The following is a 16906-nucleotide window of genomic DNA, read 5'->3' as shown; positions in this document are numbered from 1 at the left end:
GGAATTAAATGGTATAGTTCTAACTTCAGTTATTTATTTATAGGTATTCCACTTAACAGAGTGCTTCGGGAAGACCAAGCAAGCCGGTTTGTTTTTTTTTTTGTGGCGGTTTTTTCTTCTCGGTTCGTTTCGCGCGTTTCGCTAGTCAGTGCTGCGGGAAGCCCAACCTGAGAGTGGCTGCTCAGTCAAGGATGGAGGATTCATTGGTGAGCTCGTTCCATGCTTTTATTTCAAATGAATGACTTCCCACGTTCATCGCTGGTTCGTCACTGTGAGTGTCGGCATAAAGTCTTATTCATTAATTATTTATGTTTTACATAACATTATAAAAACATCCTTTTCCTCTTACTTTTTATTTTTGTGTTAAAAAAAATAACTTTGAATTGTTCGACACTATACGCGTCGACTTACTGAAGGTTCACTTTATTCAACAAACTGTGAATGGTACGTCACTGTAAGTGTCGGCATAGAGTGCTTTTATCCTGACAGCGGTAGGAATGTTGGGTTTATGTTCTACAAACTTTGAATAGTTCGTCACTTCAAGTGTCGGTATTAGCTTTCTTCCACTTGGAAATTTTCCATGTTATCCAACAAATATTATATTTATAATCATGTAAAAACGTAACAAATATTATTCAGACTTCCTATAAAATAAATAAATAAATTATTTTTCCAAGTGTTATTCTAAGGATTCCTTGTGGTATTTCATAAGAATTTCATAAGCGTTTAAAAAGAATTCAATTGGGAAAATGTGATTCATGATTTCTCAGAGAAGTTCTCCGCAGATCTATCTGTATTTTTTCACAGATATTTTTTTTATTTGCCTAACTAAGAAATGCTTGAAGTTTCTAGTGGAATACGTTCAAATATTTTTCCGCGAAAATACTCATAGATTTTCCGAGTAATTTGTTCACTGATTTCTTAGAGAATTATATTATTGTTTTCGAAAGATTCTTCTGGAAAATTTACCGGAGGATATTTTGAAGACATTTTTCATCAGATTTACTAAAATTTTGCAGTTTATTCTTGAACTTCTAAAAAAAACTCCAGGAGTTCCAACAAGTATTCTTTCAGGTTCTAGAAATAATTTCTCTACAACAACAAAGCAGAATGGATAGATATTCCAGAAGAAAGTGCGGATGAAAGCGACAAAGAGTTACGGGAAGCCTTTGTGTTCAGCCATCTGGTTAGACAACCATTGGTGGATGTGGACAGAATCTCATGGTTCGAAAGAATGCTGCGTGCATTGGCATACGTCCATCATTTTGTGGAGACACTGCGTGCTGGAAAGAATAACGGAACGGACTTTGTGGTTGATTGCACAACCTGAGGCTTTTCCAGACGAGGTAGCAATACTACAGCAAAATTCGGCACGAAACAGTGATCAACAGAAACAAATACCTAGGAGTTTCCAGCAGTATCGTGAAGCAGTCGCCATTCGTCGATGAGTGCGAAGTTTTGCGGGTAGGCAGCAGAGCAGCAGAAGCACAGGTGCTCACCTATGATGCCAAGTTTCTCATTATACTACCTAGAAACTACCGGATTACGTTGCTAATGCTGGATTTCTATCATCGTAAGTACGGTCATGCTAATGATGAGACCGTCGTCAACGAGGTGCGTCTGAAATTCTACGTGCCACGGCTACGAGTTGAAGTTCGACAAACTAGAAAGCGCTGCATGTGGTGCCGCGTCTACAAGACAATACCGATTCCACCAAAAATGGGGCCGCTTCCAACGGCACGACTACAGCCAGACGTACGCCGCTTCACGTTTGTGGGCATAGACCATTTTGGATCATATTCGGTAAAGATAGGACGTAGTGTAACGAAGCGCTGGGTTTGCATTTTCACTTGCCTCACAATCAGAGCTATACATCTAGAGGTGGTTGCTAGTCTGACCACCGATGTGTGTAAACAAACGATCAGAAGATTTGTAGCTAGACGGGGCTCCCCACAGGAGATCTACTCCGGCAACGGAACAAATTTTGTTGGGGCTAGTCGGGAACTTCAGGATGAGATCAACCGAATTGGCTGTTGCTGTGCAACCGAACCGGGTGGCTGTTGGGAAAGAATGGTTCGTGCCGTGAAAACAGCTCTAAGATCCATACACTATACCGGAAGTGAGGAAGTTGGACGAAGAATCGTTTGTTACGGTGCTGGCAGAGGCAGAAAGCATGGTGAACTCTAGACCATTAACGTTCATTCCATTAGAAACGGCAGAACACGAATCATTGACCCCGAATCACTTTCTGCTTTTGAATTCAACCGGAGTAAGAGAACCCGAAAAGTTTCCGACGGACGCAGGAGCAGCGTTGCGGAACAGCTAAAGCATGGTCAAGCACACTCATGACAACTTTTGGCGTCGATGGATGGTGGAATATTTGTCAACGATAATACGTCGGACGAAGTGGTTCCGGGATGTAAAACCAATTCAGGTAGGGGACCTTGTGTTCGTGGTCGATGAGAATGTGAGGAATCGTTGGTTGCGTGGACGAGTGATCAAGACGATTTTGAAGCGACCAGTTACGAAGTTGGCAGTGCTGGACGTAGAAGGATCTAGTGACGCCACACCGAAAGTCGAGGCGACACGGGGGGAGGATGTTCGCCGCATCAGCCCACTGTCGTGACCCAACCCAACAGGCAGTCAATCAGACTGTCATAGGTAGGAGAAGATGAGTAGTGTATTGATAAGCAGATTGTTGTGAATCGAAGATTAAATTTGATCTTAAAAGATAGAAAGTGTGAAGTTGCTGTTGATGATGAAAGCAACACAGTGATCATAGTAGCCAAGATCCTTACACTGTTAGTTGACGTTGTGAAATTTGTTAGACAATTAGTTCATTCCCGAAATACACTCTAATCAGTATAGACGTGTTTTACTGCCCTCACTATTCATCAACCAATAGGTTATTGGCCCTTTACGCTAACCTCGTTAGGAGAAGTCCACTGGTATCTAGGAATGGAAGTTAAACGAAATGAAAAGGGAGATTTCTTTCTGAGTCAAGAACGATATATTGAGCAAGTCGCGAAGTCAACTGGTCTGGCAGAAACTAAACCATCAAGAATACCTTTGGATCCAGGATACCACAAGCACGAAGCGAGTGAGCGTCTTCCTGATAACAAGGACTATCAAAAGCTGATGGGTCAATTGCTGTACGTATCCGTGAATACCAGACCAGATATTTCTGCTGCAGTATCCATTTTAAGCAGATAGACAAGTTGTCCAACGAAAGGTGATTGGGTTGAGCTGAAACGAGTAGCCCGATACCTCATGACGACCAAGGACTTATGCCTGCGACTAAGTAACACGGAAGCGAGCGAAGGACTTCTGGGATTCTGCGATGCTGATTGGGCTGAGTGTCGAGATGAAAAAAATCCAATAGCGGATTCCTGATAAAGTACAACGGAGGGACGATTAGCTGGGCATGTCGTAAGCAAACGTGCGTATCGCTGTCAACGGCTGAAGCAGAGTTTGTAGCACTATCTGAATCAGTTCAAGAAATGATGTGGTTGAAGCGATTACTCTGTGATCTTGATGAACAACCCACCGTACCCACCATTTACGAAGATAACCAAAGCGCCCTTAAGATGCTGGACAGTGTGAAATTCAGCAACCGGACTAAACATATTGATACAAGATTTCATTTTGCACGAGATATGAAGACGAAGCGAGAAGTTGATTTTGTCTATTGCTGTTCCGAAGATATGGTCGCAGATTTACTCACGAAGCCTCTAGGAGCAGTTCGTTTGGGAAAACTGAGGACGATGTCTGGAATCGAGATCATGTGTTGAGGAGGAGTGTTGATGATGAAAGCAACACAGTGATCATAGTAGCCAAGATCCTTACACTGTTAGTTGACGTTGTGAAATTTGTTAGACAATTAGTTCATTCCCGAAATACACTCTAATCAGTATAGACGTGTTTTACTGCCCTCACTATTCATCAACCAATAGTTGCAAGGTAAAAATTAATAAAACTAATTAATTACAGAAAATTTAATTGGTAATTTATTATAGATTTGTAGCATTACGAAAGTTATTTTTGTTACTGTTAGTGAATTGATTGGGCCGTACTAGCGGAGACTAAAATGTAAGTAGATTGATAAGGAATAAGGATAAGAACTTGGTTAACAATAGTATATTACTTGCAGCTTTCAGCTGATCATACTCCCACAATACGCGAGTTTCTGCTGCAAGATTTACTTATTTTCCGAATGATAATCTCAGGATCCTTCATAAATAACATTTAAAAATTTATCCACTCTCCATTTTTGGTTCAAAAACTACTCCAAATTCCTCTACGAATCACTCCATATCAGATTTCTATAGAAACACACACAAAATAAGGTTTGAAGAACCTTCTTGGTATTTTTTTTAATAATTGCAGCTTGAATGTAATTCCGATGAGGATTATCGACAATGTCCTTGTATGATTTATTTGTTTTTCTTCATCTTTTATAATAGAAAATGATTAATGTTAAAACGGATGGAATTTTTACTGAAAGTGTTTGTAACTAAAATCTTAGATAATATTGTGCGAAATTTCATGATACTGTAGTGAACGTGTTGATGTAGAACCCAATTTTTCTACCTTTAGAAATCCAAAAAAAAAATTGAGGGTCTATTATCGATTATTTTGTGGTACTGTGGAAGTTTACCGCGAAAATATTGCCGGTATTGTTTAGGAAAATTACCGGAGATATATTGTGGTAATGTAGCGGTATTTGCTTGAGTAATTATTTAAGGATATTTTGTTACGGTAGAAGTATAATAAAAGGCAAACGAACAGCAATATAAATTCATTTACGCTTCAAACGAACAGCAATATAGTTCACTTGCAATGAACTTGCATGCAAGAGTGAACCCGAATCACTCGCAAATAAACTCTTCATCGAGCTTCACTCGTACAAGTTATCGTTCACTCACTTGGCGCGAACACAACTCATCTCACGAAGCATGCGCCATGGGCCGTTGGGATTGAGTATGCTCTCCCGTCGGGACCACTTGTCGTTAGATTTAAAGAATAAGACGTTGAGGAAAAGAATGGACCCGAGCTAGCTAAATGCGAAATGTTTGAGAGGGAAAAAGACAATATTCACTGATCGGCTCAAGGGATAATCGGGAACCGACTTTTGATAAGATCGTTCCACGATTTCCGGTACGAATGCCGAAAACATAAACTGCGACCTTTCTGAGGCATCTCAAGTTCTGTCTCGTCCACTTTGATCTGACCCGTGGAAGAGGCAGGAGTGTGAAGTTTTGTTCAAGTAGTTTCGCGGTGTGTTTGTAAAGGTAGTTAAAACGTGGAAAGTATCTTAATGTTCAGTGTGATAATTGATAGGTGTTTCCCTCCCGATAGGTAGTGCTAGAGTAATAAATTAGCTAGCTTGTGCGGTGCTGTGCGTGATAGTGGAGATAAAAAAAGGTAAATTTATATAAACGCTTTCCGAACCAAAAGCTTACCCCCGTCGAATAGCCGTTCGACGGCTTTTTGTTTAGCAGTTTGGTTTCCCGCACCATCCCACCTCCCGCTCGGCACACCGCGCCCAATTTCGCCATCTTTGGGGCCATCCATTAATTACGTAAGGGTTTATGGGGGGAGGGGGGTTTGAGATTTCTTACGCGCCATACAATTTATTTTTAATTTTCATACAAAAATTCTTACCATGGGGGGAGGGGGGGTTGAAAAACCCCGAAAATTGTCTTACGTAATTAATGGACCGCCCCTTTCCACACTTCTGACCCTACGTGCCAGCTTCGAATAACTGCCGGCCGGAGTTAGAAGGGAGTTGCGCCGTCACCATCGCACTCCGGAAGAGCGATTTTCCATCCCAATAAGGAAAATTCAACGTGTCGACGACGATATCGGCACAGAGCGTCAGCGCTATTCATTCCGTGCGCTTCTGTTCATCCGTGGGCAAGCGTCGTAGAGGCGACGCGAAGAAGGAAGCAGCCTGTAAAGCAGAAGCCAGACTGTAAGTAGAAAGGCTATTTTTGTCCCTGTACTCAAGTTGGTGAAGCGTTTGGAAGCTTTGGGAAGCGTTTGAAAGCTCCGGAGCGTTTGCTTAAAGTTTAAAGGTTAGATAGCTAGAAATCCGCACAGTTAGGAGCAGCCTCCTGACACCGCCCATACTACCCCATTGGAAAATAACGAGCAAACATCTCTGGTTCCCACAGGAAAGTGGTTCCCACTGACAACTCAATGTTTGTAAATAAAAAGTCGTTTAAGGACTAACAATCAAGGAAGGCGAAATCTTTTTTGTCGAAAAATTTCCTTTCTCGCAACAACAGTTATATTAGCACAAACAAACGGTTGCAAGCTATTCGTTTGCAATACAGCAAGTTAATTAGAGTTGATATGGTTAGCGTGGAATACATTTAAATATCGGAGAAAACTTTCTCTAATATGATTACGCCAATGTACGTTGTTGTTCTTGAGTTTGATGCTGACCTCGAAAACATGGTTGGCTAGCACCGGGCTGGTTAGGAGAAAGTAGAAGGGAGAGGAAGAGGAAAGAGAACGTTATGTGAAAGTGGGTACCCGAGTAGAAGTGAATGTTAGTAAAGTAGAAATGAATAAATGTTAATAGTAGTTTTGCGTTTCGTTAGACCTTGTTGATTATTACTGAGTTGAAGTCCCTTTAGTTGAATGCACTGGTCTTAGGATATTTTTCACGTTTCGTTGTTTGTTGTAGTATAGTTCTTTGTTACTCCAAGTCGGACTGCTTGGGATTCTCAGTCCTCAATTTTTGTCCTGAAGCGAGAAGGTGAATTGTGGGCGGGACGAACTTGGCCTGTGATGATACCAGTCGACCACGTGCATTCGGAATCGGTAGAAAGTCGAGTTGTCGGTTATGTTTTGAGCCGGTCAGAGGGTAGAGTTTTGAGTACTTCGGCAACATTGAGCATTTACTAGATCGTTCGGTAGTTTCATAGGAAAACAGGACTCGCCCTGAGGTTTGAGTTTGCCGGGCAATTGAAATCGACAAGTGGTCCTCTTAGGAGGTGGCGCATAAGCTACTTGTTTCTCTCCCACCCCGAACGCTCTAGCAGATTGGTTCGCTCGCCGTCTCGAGCCGGCTACAGTAAAATTCGTAACGTAAAATTTTTTATTTTTTTGCATTAATTTGAAAGTTTGTTGAGGAATTCTTGATAGAGTTTCAGAAATCAGATATCATACGTATAAAAATTCTGCAAATTTTCAAAACTCCTACAATTTTTCTTTTTTACATTAAAGAATGTTGCGTTGTAGATTTTTGTACGAAGTTCCTCAAAGCGTCATGTGAAGGATAGAGAAACAACAAAATGTTAAAACAGGTAGAACAATAGATGGGAAAATTGTACATTGAAAGATTACTTTATTTATTATCTTTTCTCTCTGGGTACATTACAGGGATTGTACCCCGTTTGGCATAAAGCCGTTTGGCATAATGATCGTTTGGCATAATGGCCGTTTGGCATAATGATTGACTTAAAATAAATATATGAATTTTTTAAGCTTTTACCGAGATCAACACCACCGAGCCCATAGCAAAAAAAAATTGGTAAGTTCTAAACAAGCGTGGTGTTCGTTCAGAGATTTTCCGAGCTAAGGATTTCAAAAATTGTTGTGACATTTGAGAGCAGTACTAAGTAAAACTCGTGACGGGTCTCTACATCTCAGAACATAGAGTATCTTTGATCTTGTTGCGAAAAACAGTAAATTGGCAAAGAAAGTTCGCAGTTATTCATCAAGGGAACGCTCATAGAATATTTCGCTGTAGATCAAGCTCTGCTTCAGTTTGGACTTAACACTTGATGAAAATTACTTGATAAAAGAATAGATTTTTTTTTGCAAAATATCAAAAGCTCTAATCCAAAGATCTATCAATGTGACTTAAGTAGATTATAGAACGAAGCCACACCTCAAATTTTCAAGAGCACAAGACTTGAGAACCAAACAGCTCTCCGCGTTGACAATTTATGCCATTGATCATCACCAGCAAGCAAGCAATTTGATTGATTTTCAACGCGAACTGTTGTCAGATTCTCCAGTCTTGTGCTCTTGAAAATTCAAAGTTTGGCTTCGTTTTATAATCATCTTAATGCAAAAATAGCTTATATACGAGAGCAGATTATTTTTCGTTTAAAATGTTTAAGGCTCTAACGCAAAAAAATCTTTTCACAGCATAGCTCAAATGAACAACACATCTTTAAAAGAAAATATTTGTGACAAAACTTTTCAACGGTTCAATATAAATTCTAATTTTGAAAGTTTACATAAAAAACACCGTCTATTATCGAGAGAAGGGAAAATTTGTGATTGAAATAATATTTTTTCCAGCATATCTCGGAAGGAGAACACGCGTTTGCCCCAAAAAATGAAAAAGTGTTGAATATTGGCGGGTCTAAAGTAATTATCATTCTAACAACACATCTGACAAGAATTGATAAAACAGCAAAATATACAAAATATAAAAATGGTTAACATTTAACTTAACTAAATAATAAAATTTAAAACAGTATAAATATAAAGAACAGCTAATTTTTTATAGAAGGCAAAATTTATGATTAAACCAATAGAAGAATGAACGCCAAAAAATATTGCGGCATAATGAAACGAAAAGACATAAAAAAGTGCATTTAGAATCATCGAAGTGATTGTGCTACTTTTCCCCGAATGCTATTTCTCCGAATGACTGGTTTCCCAGAAAAGTGATGACGAGAAAGAACGATAAACCGTCAAAAGAAGGAATTATTCTATCATTCTCGGCTATACACATGTTGGCAAAAATACTGAGGACGGTAAAACTCGAAAGAACCGCCAATTAAATAAAGAAGGGTGCATATTAGATGGTCAGTTCGTTTACCACCCTGGAATGTATAAGTTTACGACAATTATGAGTGCTAAACACTTTTCGTGGAAGTGGGATAGTCGAGGAAACGGGATAATCGGGGAACTGGCATTCAGGGAAACGACATTCGGGGAACCGACAGTCGAGGAAAAGTAGCACAACCCATCGAAGCAACTGCTGATAATTTGAGCAGATCAATGTTATCGATTGCCGCCCTTTTGTCAGTTGGAAACAAAAAATACTTACAAAATATAGTTCCAAAGAACAGCCTATGCATTAAAGAAGGAGAAATTTATTGAAATTTTAAATCAACAGTTTTCATACCTATAATTATGGTTACATCATATTTAGATATTTGTAGAGAGTCTCCACAAATATGTAAAATTTGACTTATAAGAAAAAAGCAGTTCTAACTGGATCATGTGGTGACTGGCGGGAAGAGCACACATGGGGATTTTTTTTATTACCGTACGGGTTTGGGCCGAAGGGTCTCAGATTTTCATGAAACTTTTTCCACAGGCAGGGCTCATGGATATAGGAATAAAAAAAAATTGAGAAAAATTCAGGGTCGCCTATTTTTCCGGAAAACTCAGGTGGAAATTTTTTGTTTTCCCTTGACACTACTTACTTTAAAAAATCATAACTCAAGAACGAAGCATTGTAGAAACAAAGTTTTTTTTATGAAAATTTAAGCAAATTTTCTCAAAAATCCAAAAAAAATATGATCTGGAAAAAGTTTTCCACCGTTGGGAAAATTCGTAAAGAAAAGCCGGAAAAACTATGCCCGAACTCGTGGAAAATTTTCAAAAAAATATTTTCGAGAAGGTAATTTTATAAGCTTTAATCACTGAATTTTTTGGAATACACTTTTTTTCGTTTTTGAGTTATGGCCAATTTTGTGAAAAATGTCCAGATGTGCCATATAAGACTTTTCTTTGAAAAATCATAACTCAAGAACGAAACATTGTAGAAAGAAAGTTTTTGTATGAAAATTTAAGCAAATTTTCTCAGAAATCCAAAAAAAAAAATATGAACTGGAAAAAGTTTTCCACAAAATTTTCCACCGTTGGGAAAATTCGTAAAGAAAAGCCGGAAAAACTATGCTCGAACTCGTGGAAAATTTTCAAAAAAATATTTTTGAGAAGGTAATTTTATAAGCTTTAATCACTGAAATTTTTGGAATGCACTTTTTTTTCGTTTTTGAGTTATGGCCAATTTTGTGAAAAATGTCCAGATATGCCATATAAGACTTTTCTTTGAAAAATCATAACTCAAGAACGAAACATTGTAGAAAGAAAGTTTTTGTATGAAAATTTAAGCAAATTTTCTCAGAAATCCAAAAAAATATGAACTGGATAAAGTTTTCTACAAAATTTTCCACCGTTGGGGAAATTCATAAAGAAAAGCTGGAAAATCTATGCCCGAGCTCGTGGAAATTTTTTAATAAAATATTTTTAAGAAAGAAACTTTATAACCTTCAATTCTGGTAACTTTTAGGATGTACTTTTCTTTAAATCCTGATCTATGGTCAATTTTGTAAAAAATGCAAAGATTTGCAATACATGCCTTTTCGTTAAAAAATCATGACTCAAGACTCATCATGACTTGTCGAACCGGATTCAAATTATCTCAAAAATATGAAATTTTTGGAATGGAATCAGTTTCCCAGGACATTTTTCACTGTTTAAGAAAAAAAAATGAAAAACCTTGTTTTTCTGATGCTTCGATTGAAATATGGGTTTTCAAAGAAAAGGCTAATATGGTCATTTTTCACAAAATTGACCATAACTCAGGAACAAACAGAAAGTACATCCTAAAAGTTACTAGAATTGAAGTTTATAAAGTTTCTTTCTCAAATATATTTTAATAAAAAATTTTCCGCGAGTTCGGGCATAGATTTTCTAGCCTTTCTTTATGAATTTCCCTAACGGTGGAAAATTTTGTAGAAAACTTTATCCAGTTCATATTTTTTTGGATTTCTGAGAAAATTTGCTTAAATTTTCATACAAAAACTTTCTTTCTACAATGTTTCGTTCTTGAGTTATGATTTTTCAAAGAAAAGTCTTATATGGCACATCTGGACATTTTTCACAAAATTGGCCATAACTCAAAAACGAAAAATAAGTGCATTCCAAAAATTTCAGAGATTAAAGCTTATAAAATTACCTTCTCGAAAATATTTTTTTGAAAATTTTCCACGAGTTCGGGCATAGTTTTTCCGGCTTTTCTTTACAAATTTTCCCAACAGTGGAAAATTTTGTGGAAAACTTTTTCCAGTTCATATTTTTGTTTGGATTTCTGAGAAAATTTGCTTAAATTTTCATATAAAAACTTTCTTTCTACAATGTTTCGTTCTTGAGTTATGATTTTTCAAAGAAAAGTCTTATATGGCACATCTGGACATTTTTCACAAAATTGGCCATAACTCAAAAACGAAAAAAAAGTGCATTCCAAAAATTTCAGCGATTAAAGCTTATAAAATTACCTTCTCGAAAATATTTTTTTGAAAATTTTCCACGAGTTCGGGCATAGTTTATCCGGCTTTTCTTTACGAATTTTCCCAACGGTGGAAAATTTTGTGGAAAACTTTTTCCAGTTCATTTTTTTTTTGGATTTTTGAGAAAATTTGCTTAAATTTTCATATAAAAACTTTGTTTCTACGATGCTTCGTTCATGAGTTATGATTTTCCAAAGTAAGTAGTGTCAAGGGGAAACAAAAAATTTCCACCTGAGTTTTCCGGAAAAATAGGCGACCCTGAATTTTTCTCAATTTTTTTTATTCATATATCCATGAGCCCTGCCTGTGGAAAAAGTTTCATGAAAATCTGAGACCCTTCGGCCCAATTTGTACGATAATAAAAAAAAAATCCCCACATGATAGAGACAAACAATCTCTGACTGCGATGCGATTTCCCAATATCAGTCATCGAAAAAAAAGTGCATTCCAAAAATTTCAGCGATTAAAGCTTATAAAATTACCTTCTCGAAAATATTTTTTTGAAAATTTTCCACGAGTTCGGGCATAGTTTATCCGGCTTTTCTTTACAAATTTTCCCAACGGTGGAAAATTTTGTGGAAAACTTTTTCCAGTTCATATTTTTTTTGGATTTTTGAGAAAATTTGCTTAAATTTTCATATAAAAACTTTGTTTCTACGATGCTTCGTTCATGAGTTATGATTTTCCAAAGTAAGTAGTGTCAAGGGAAAACAAAAAATTTCCACCTGAGTTTTCCGGAAAAATAGGCGACCCTGAATTTTTCTCAATTTTTTTTTATTCATATATCCATGAGCCCTGCCTGTGGAAAAAGTTTCATGAAAATCTGAGACCCTTCGGCCCAATTTGTACGATAATAAAAAAAAAAATCCCCACATGATAGAGACAAACAATCTCTGACTGCGATGCGATTTCCCAATATCAGTCATCGATCGATAGAACCGTTCGGTGATAGCCGACAGTATATGAGCACATTGAAGCCTCCTGTATTTTGCCTGTATTGGTAGCAAAGCTCAAAGCTTTGAGCCAACCCTTCTCCAGTAGAGAAGCTAGGTAAAATACAGGACGCTTCGATGCTTTACTGGTTCCCCTATGGCTTGCTCAATTTTCACCACCTAATTAATTTCAATCTTGTCGCTCCCTTGCGACGCCTATTCACCTATTCATTTCATCATTTGTAAAAAAAAATCTTCTATAGACTCCCTTTTCCTTTGAGTCGCATGACCGATATAGCCATAACAAATAATATCATATTTAGAAACAAAAAGTAGAACAATTGTGCCAAATATATAAAAAGAATTAATATTTGAAAGAAGTGTAATTTCTGGATAAATAATAAAATACTACCGAAAAGCTAAACATTACATATACTTTGCAATTGGATTAAATGAACAAATTAACCCGTAACGCGGGTAGATCACCTTTTCGTGGTGCGTTACGGGGTAAGATCTACCAATTTGAACTCTAGTCTCATCTTGTTTGTCGTGCTAGGGTAATATGTTCTGGTAATTCAAGGATTCGCGGTACAAAGTCCTTGTTACTGGCAACAGTTTCTGAAAATTAATCTATTTTACCTAGCAGATGATTAAAGACTCGGAGTTGGTCAGTCCCGAGACTACACTTGAAGCCAGGATAACAATCATGAGTATTAACTCAACAAGGACTGTAAGTACTGGTAATTTAAGGACTCACGTGAATTCTGATTACTAAACAAATTTTCTAGCTTGATTCGGTTTTGCTGCTAGCATAAAGCCCCTTTTTTTCTAGTATTTTTCTGAGACTAAACTAAAAGCAAAACAAGGATGTGACTAGAGTTCCGTTGCATGGTCAAATATCAGTAGTACCGATTTGGTTCCTTAGAAATTTAAACGATTATGTTTGCTAAGGGGCGCGCCTTCGCTGATATGTAAATTTCTATGAAGGGTGTAAATAGCGGGACCTTTTCATCATAGTCGATTTTTATCAATTTCGTAGGAATCAAAACAAAACTGTACAGAAATCGATGCTTCATTACCTATCAATGAAAATGGAGTAATGCGACATGCACTATACACTAAGGATACGGGTAATGCCACAATAGATGTCCATTTAATCCAATTGCAAAGTATATGCCATGTTTATCTTTTCGGTAGTTGTTAAACTTATACTCGGCTGGTTAGCCGTAAACCACGATTCATAATTAAAAACAAGTAATAACATACTATTGACAATAACTTTCCTAATATGCTTAAATTTATTCAAAAGCTAATGATTGTTGAATAAAGTGGCAATTGACTCCAAAACAAGCCTGATGTCATCAGAAAGATTCAATAGACACCCGAAAAATTGAGAAACCTTTGTTTCAGACTCATTAAGCCAAATGACTGTTATGCCAAACGACCATTATGCCAAACGACTGTTATGCCAAACGACTATTATGCCAAATGACTTTATGCCAAATGACCTACCACCCATTACAGGATAGTTAAATCCTCTCTAATAAATTTACAAATAAAAACTAATTTCTCTTGAACTTCCATCAGTCTTCTTTAGAAATTATCCTTTAAATCTATCATCCCATGGCTTCTGGTTTTAATGGAATTTTACCAAAAAGCCTCTATGAATTCCGCCTTCGTGTCGCACAAAAATTCAAACCAATGAATTCTGCCAGTAAATGGTAAATTTAATGATTTTTTGGAAGAATTTCGAGGGAAAACTGAACTTTTGAGTAAAAAATTAAGTAACATTTTTTAGGTAATTCCGGGAACATATGTCCACCAGGAGGAATACACTTTGAAAGTATGAACAACTTCTACAATTTTATTTGAGTGATTTCCAAGAGTTTGGAAAATGTTTGAAACCACCCTTCAATATTCCTTGAAGAATATGATTATACTAAAATTCTATAAAGAATATCGAAGTTTTTTGAAAAGTTTAGCTACAAATCTGTTACAAATTAATCGAATAATTTAAGAAGAAACAAGTTTAGGCAATAAATTAATTCATGCGAAAACACTATGGTCGATTTAGTTATTTATTTTCACACCAGATTAAATTTCTACCATTTATCTGAAGAAAACTTGGTCATGCCGAAATTCCTTGAAAATTAAGCCTTATTTTTCGACAAAAATACCCGCTATGTATTGTCTGAGAAATTCATTTAGTAATTTGGTCTATTTTTTCAATTATTTTTTTCATAATGTCCGACGAGTTTTGATTTATTTTTTTCTCATAAGGGAAATCATCATCATCACCGGACACCATGAGAAATTAGAATGCAGTGGATGCTTTATGTTGAAACAGCATTATTTAGATTATTCAGAAAAAAAAAAAACAATTTTGGGAATCACATTTCCAGGATATTGACGTTACCTACCGTTACCTTCCATCTTTTAAAAGCTAAAAAACATTAAGGTTCTTTTTTGCAAAAAATAAGTTGTGTCGATGCGTAAATTTTTCAACTTTTGGAAACAATTATTTTCATAACTATGGATGACACGATCAATGAATCATGTCTCACATGAGTTCTGAAACGATCATTCGGATATTACTAAAATGACATCACCGAAAACGATTCCGTTGTCAAAACTTTCATAAATATTTTCAGTTAAGCATAATTCACAAATTACTATAAAGAATGCAGAATTTTCTTAGGAAATAACCTACCTTTAGGCGTAGTCCACAATTAAAGTGGGCTTATTCTACGAGTGGCGTGAGGTGACAAATGTCGGTCTCGCATAGCGAGGTGACAATTCTCGACTCGAGTGAAGTGATTCGCCGAGCAGATAAAATGGAGAGTCACTTCACTCGAGACGAGTATAGTCAACTCGCTATACGAGACCGATAATTCTCACCTCACGGCACACGTAGAGTAGACCCAAAGGTGTTTTTAATGTTGAACTACCGTAAATTCGGGTGAAATTGATCAGTAGGGTGAAATTGATCACTGTGTCACTCGATTTTATTTCTTCTTGTACGGTGCAGTGTTGACATACATCAATAAACTTCTAGTTCTAGACAAGGATTTGGACATGGTATAAACCTGAAAGTTTGTGAGGATACTTAAGATATATCCCCAAACTAGATTTCATTACCAAAACTCGTACCAATTCGTTGATTTGGTTGAAATTATTGAGTTTCTGGTACATATCAGGAAATTTCTTAAAAAATTGCATACATTTAGGCGTTTTCTGCGTTATTCTTGGAATTTAAACATTCATTATTTCTATAAATATTGCATTGTTAAGAATTTGGCAAGCATATTCGGATTCAGGGAGCTCAAATTTATTATGTAAAGTTGTTTTGAAAACTAACAATAATGGCATTAATAAGTGATCAATTTCACCCCGAAATGAGATCGCCCGATTTTTTATTTTAGACAAATTTTTTAGTACTAAAATTACATTTGTTAGGAAATTTCGATACTTGAGTCAAAGAGGCTTACCTTCATAGTTGTTTTCCTGCATTCAGTTGTTTGGCATTGTCAACATTATAGAAATCAGACAAGAAAAACAGTGAAAAGTGATCAATTTTACCCGAAATTACGGTAACTCAAAAAGTAAATGACTTGTAAGAATTTGACCTTCCTATTTGGATTCAAATGAAAATAGCTCTGAAGTGTCATACTAATATTCTTTACTTTTGCATTCGTTTTGCTTACCTGATGTACAGATATTATCTTATTTCGTTTAGTATGTGGTGGGTCCCGCATTATCAATGATACCCTGTTTTACGGTACAGTCTAAACTATACTTTATCACAATTTATGTTTTGGTTTTAATAGCATTATAATAATTATCGATAATTAATTATAATAATTATCGATTGATTTTCAACAATGGTTTGAGGTCTCAAGTTGATCCGTAAAAACATCGATCTGAAATTCGGTTACCCACTCTAATAAACACCCATTTAAGATTAATAATTTATTTAAGGCATATTTTCAGGGTAAAAATTTCCAAACAGTCACAAAACAAACAATAAATACAACAATTATATATAAAAAAAAACATTAACATAGCCAAGTAAATTGCGCGTAATCTATGTACTAATTTAGCTTACCTGCTGTTGAGTTCAAAACATAAAATCAAAAATTTTCAAGAATCAAGGATGTGAATGATGTTTGCTCAAGCGAAAATTTATACGTCCACGCTTCCTAAAAGTGCCGCACAAACTGATTCCTGCCGAACATGCTGATAGTTCAATGTGTTTACTGGTACAGCTGATATGGGATTTTAGGTCTGTTCACTAATCATTAATGTTACTTTTATTCTGTAGTACAATAAGTCAACTAAATTCATATCAAAAAAATAAATATTTATTTGAGACTAATATGATATACTCATTCTATTTATAACATCAATAATTGTATTCCAAAATTCTCTTGATAATATTGAATTTTGCTTTAAAATTAGTAATAATATTTAATTAATACCATATGAATTGTGCAAATCTAATCATTTTCCATTTAAGTTTGTCCGCAAGCCTTGAAAAGTTGCAATTTTCTGCAAAATAAGTTGAATGATAAAAGGCCAAGCAGCTAAATGTTGATCATCTACTGTGATGAATGCAGCGACCAGTAAAATGCAATTTCTCGTCTA

General features: G+C 36.3%; 1 protein-coding gene across 1 annotated transcript in view; it reads right to left on the bottom strand.

Moving 5' to 3' along the window:
* Positions 1 to 16492, bottom strand: part of LOC110678056 (putative aldehyde dehydrogenase family 7 member A1 homolog) — a 33653-nt gene extending 17161 nt beyond the window's left edge. Inside the window, exon 1 of the mRNA XM_021850582.1 lies at positions 16368 to 16492. The gene's annotated coding sequence lies outside the window, so the exon portion shown is untranslated. The remainder of the gene's footprint in view (positions 1 to 16367) is intronic.
* Positions 16493 to 16906: the final 414 nt, after the last annotated feature.

Source organism: Aedes aegypti, chromosome 1, assembly GCF_002204515.2.
Source record: "Aedes aegypti strain LVP_AGWG chromosome 1, AaegL5.0 Primary Assembly, whole genome shotgun sequence".
NCBI classification, from domain to species: domain Eukaryota; kingdom Metazoa; phylum Arthropoda; class Insecta; order Diptera; family Culicidae; genus Aedes; species Aedes aegypti.
The sequence above is the reverse complement of the archived record's forward strand: the minus strand, read 5'-3'. Positions and strand labels throughout refer to the sequence as shown.